Here is a 5,175-nt window from a genome sequence, read left to right as displayed (position 1 = left end):
CCGCTGAGTACAACGATAGAGCTTGAAAGATCAAAGACAATTTTTAATATAACTCCGACTGGATTCGTCTGAAAGAAAGTCATATACACCTAGGATGCATCGTGGGTGAGTAAAACACAGCCTAATTTTTATTTTTGGGTGAACTAACCCTTTAAGCGGTGGTCGCGCTGGTGAACGTGATACCAAGTACAACATGTTCCAATCAACCAATCAGAATTGAGAGATAACTTTTCAGGAAATGTCAGTTTTAGGCTTACAATCAGGATTAGGTGCTTTTACACCCTTGTTAATCAGCTATCATTGCCCTCTGATTTTAGAAATAAATTATGGGTAAGGTTAGATTTAGGGGTAGGGATTGGGTTAAGTCTGTACTTTGGACAGTAATTTTGATCCAGGATCAACAAAAAATGTTGATCCAGGAACATGTCTTACTTGGCAAAATCACGGTGACCTAAGTGGGGGTTGGGCATTCTTTAGCGGGTCCGGCTGAGTGATAAACCATAAGAAAGCTGTGAAAGACCAGAAAACCATATAAGCTGTGTTTTTCTTTTGTTTTTGAGCAGGGTTCCTCAAATCTTGCCCTGGAGGGCCAATGCGCTGCAGAGTTTAGCTCCAACCCTGACCAAACTCACCTACCTGTGATTTTCTAATGATCCTGAAGACATTGATTAACATGCTCAGGTGTGTTTGATTAGGGTTAGAGCGAAACTCTGCAGGAAAGTGGATCTCGTGGGCCAGATTTGAGGATCCCTGGTTTAGAGTATTTGTGTTATTTTCTTTTACTAAACCAAACACTCTCAAAACGATTTCATGCTGCTAATAAGTACACTGGCTCGATTTCAGGCACTTTATCCTCATACTAAAGCTAGTTACTGTTTGCTAAATTGTACAAAATGCTCTTAGCACAGTATTCTGAGACTTTCTGGCCTCACATTACAGTCAACAGCTTAACAAGCATAAACAAAACACGCCATTTCTTTCATCACCAGCCTGCTAACGATTGCAGGGTTTTAATACTCCAGTTTTCAGTGGCTAAAATTTAGTTTGGTCAAAAATGTCTAACACCCTACGGGTTAAAATGTCATCCATGTTTCTTGTTTACAGGGTTAATTATCACAATATCAACCATTGCGATATTCTGTCAAGCTCCAAAAAGTAGCCATACAACTCATGCATTATATTCCACACTTCTAAGTCGAACAGACCTAAATTTAATTTAATTTTATTCACTTTTAACTTGCAATGTATACTACCGTTCAAAAGTATGGGTATCAATATCGGTAATTTATTATTATTATTATTTTTTAAAGAAATGAATGCTGTTATTTAGCAAGGATGCATTAAAATATAGTACTACAAAATATTTCAATTTCAAATAAATGCTGTTCTTTTGAACTTTCTATTCATCCAAAAAAATCTAATAAAAAAATGACAAACTGTTTTCAACATTGATAACACTCGTACATTATAATAATATATAATAATACATTTTAAAATATATTAAAATAGAAATCCGTTGAAATTGTAATAATATTTCACAATATTACTGCTTTTACTATATTTCTGATCAAATAAATACAGCCTTGGTAAGACACTTTTTCGAAAAACATTAAAGAAATGTTCTGAATGGTAAAGAAATCTTCTGAATGGTGCAGTTTAGCTCTCAAATCAAACATGGCCCTATAACACGTCATTGATTCTCATGTTCCGTGAGTCGTGACCAAACTTCACTGACATCAGACCTGACAAAACACATCTAAATCCACCATATTTGTGTCAGTGAATGATAGTTTATCATTTTGGGGTTAACTATTCCTTTAGCATTTTATATACACATACAGAGCAGGCAGTATTACATGGACTTCACTATGAATGATTGGCAGGCAGGTGGGAGCAGCAACCATGGCACACAGAGTTTATTACAATCTAAGACAAAAGGAAATTTGTTGTCAGAATGCTGTAATAACTTATAACCACAGGGGATCATATCCGATTCAAACACATTCTGCATTTGATTTTGTATTCGCTAAATAAGCATGATTTGTGAACACCTGCAGACATAGTAAGATCCTTTCCTTTACGGCTCAGGGTTCACAAGCTGAAAATTGCAAGCAAAATCCAAAAAAATGGAACAGGTTTGTTTCTCTCGCTAAAGGCAATGTCCTCTATATGCACAACAGGATGAACAAACAAAACTTCTCTTTCTTTCTATTTTTTCCTCAATCTGTAAATTATAAATGTGACATGGGTGCTTGGAACGTTTCGCTTGAAACTAAAATGGCAAAATAGAGTCATCACAAACACCCTTTGGAAATAAAAAGATACCTTTTTGCTAAGTTTCAACAGAGAAGAGGATCTGTTTTGGTTCTCTTTTCATAAAAAGCTTCAGCATGTTGCTGGGGAGAATGCAGAGTCCTCAGAGGTGACAAACAGCCCTTATTACTGCCAATCTACGCCTACCTGCCCTTTGCTCATGATACTGAGAAGATCAAACATGAAGTGTTTAAAAGGAGGGGGGGGGAAACAGGAAGTTGGGCTGCAGTGTGTGAAGGAGTCTGGAGATTTCCACACACATGGAAATGTTCAGCACTGACACGAAGGGCTCTGTTGTCTGGGAGACACATCTTACGTTTAGACCAAAACGCGGCATCACTGTCTGTCACTGATAATGCATGTCTGAATGTCAAATCATTCTGCTTTAGGGACAATGCTAATTTACATTTTATTGACATAAATGATGGCATCTTCCGATAAGTATGCTTTCAATAGATTAATTATTCTATGAAATGGGTGCCTTTTCCATTTAAAAAAAAAAAACGGATTGTTTTAAGTATATTAAGTACATTCTATTAAAACAAATAATGCTAAGTGTTGATAAATTGCCATGTAAAGATAAATTAATACATTAATGTTGGAATTAATTTGACATTTAAAATCTTGTGACACTACAAGGTGCATCTTAAAAAAGATATATTTCTACATTTCTGATATTTCTGTATAAACTTCAAATCACTTGGTAACTATACAAAATAATGTTGTAAAATTAACAGGGTTGACATTTTAAGATCAACCCTTAATGATACACATAAGATAAAAGTATTGCAAAAGTGGAGACTTTAGCTTAAAAAAAGGTCACTTCTTTAAGATTTATGCAATACTTCATTGCTTGAAAGGAGAAATGTGGGTTTATGCACAAACTGGGAAGGTTTTTTTTTTTTTTTTGCCGGCTAAAATGTAATATACACACACTACTGTTCAGATGTTTGTGGTCAGTTTTTTTTTTAAGATATAAATGTATTTAAATAATTACATTTATTCAGAGAAGATGCATTAAATTGACAGCAAAGGCATTTATAATGATACAAAAGATTTATATTTGAAATAAATAATGTTCTACTGAGCTTTTTATTCATCAAAGAATCCTGGGGGAAAAAATGTATCATGGTTTCAGCAAATGTATTAAGCAGCACAACTGTTTTCAACACTTCAAATAAGTAGAAATATTTATTGAGCACCAATAAAGAATATAGAATAAATTAAATTAAAAAAAAATTGAAATAGCAAATAGTTGTTTTAAATTGTAATAATATGTTTAATATTTCACAATATTTTCTGTTTTTATGATTTCTGTATTTTCAGTCAAATAAATGCTGCCTTGGTGAGCATAAGAGGCTTCTTTCAGAAAAATAAATAAATAATCAAGCCCAAACTTTTGAATGATAATGTATTTTATTATTATTTATTATTATTATTAGAGAGGTATTCATCATTAAAGTAATATTAAAACATGTACACGAGGAACAAAATAGGCACCTGTTTTGTAGAATGACCCAGATGGGAGCTAGTTTGTCTACCTCTCTTTCATCTCTCTTGAACTCTTCATCCTTTTTTCTCTCTGCCCCTTTTTCTCAGAGCAAAGTGAACCTCTGAAAAATTAATTTGCATGGTGCCGCAGTTTGGTGCAGCTATGTTAATTCTGTATAGGTGCGCTAAAGTGTCTCACGCCTGGAGAGTGCACCTGCAGCTGAGCCGACTGCAGCTGTTGGATAAAGCATCAAGACAATCTCAGAACCCCCTTGTTATTAAAGCCCAAGTGGAAAAATGCAGGCTCTGAAGTAACTAGCTCGTGACATTTTGGTAATTAGCCTCTTGACATAACTCAAAAGGAAAGCATTATCTGCTAATATGCTTATGACAGTGGTGAAAACCCTGAAAGAACATCTGAGTGGGTTCACACTCGTTAATGACTGAGTTAAATATATTAATGCCATCACTCAGAGTCAATTAACAAAGCTTCTGAGGTTCATTCAAACATGTCATTCTTCGCTTTAGAAAAACATACAGGAATTCAAATAAAGTCACTATTGTAAGACAGATATTGTGATTCTCTCTGTATCTCTCAAGTCAATAATGAGCTTGAATGCCGATGATTTTCTCGACTGCTAACTTCACTGAAGATACAGTCTCTGCTGCTCTTTTTCAGGCGAATGCATTATCATTCCAGCCGAATGCATTATAATCACCGAACAGATCTGATCAGCCTAATTACATTTAACATCCAGCTATTTCCAAGAGACATTTGCACTAATGTATGAAAAGTATACAAGTGGATCTGTAGGTCCATTTGGATAATCTTCCCCACATCTAAAACTTGCTTACATATGTCCAGCTTAAAAGCAACATTTAAATGCTCATTTGGGCTCATTTGCTTTTAAGACTATCTCAAGCAATTTCTGCAATTACAAACCTCGTCTATGGTAGCCTGAAAGATAACTTTACCTTAGTGATATATGTCAGTCAGCTAAATTCACAACAGCAATGCCCAATAATCACTGAAAACCAAATTCTTACGTTTACAAGGCATGAAACACATGATGAACAACCATCATAACAGATGTGTCCAGTCACGACATCAGTTCGTTGGCCAACCTAGAAGCTAACCTAATTAGCGCTAATGATTTGAGTATAAAGACATGTTTATGTTTTGTTCTAAAACATAAATTACACACAGTTGTACCTCAAATATGAATTGAGACCACTGTTTGCTTTAAAAAGGAAATTGTTAATAGTTTACTAACAACATTTGTCGTAGCCCTTAGGTTTTAATCCACTTCCACTTAAAGAACATAGTGATTTTAAAAATCACTTTTCAGGTATGAATGTGTGTTATTTTGT

This window comes from Sinocyclocheilus anshuiensis, unplaced genomic scaffold (genome assembly GCF_001515605.1).
Source record: "Sinocyclocheilus anshuiensis isolate Anshui unplaced genomic scaffold, SAMN03320099.WGS_v1.1 scaffold334, whole genome shotgun sequence".
NCBI lineage: Eukaryota > Metazoa > Chordata > Actinopteri > Cypriniformes > Cyprinidae > Sinocyclocheilus > Sinocyclocheilus anshuiensis.
Note: the sequence above shows the minus strand (reverse complement) of the source record.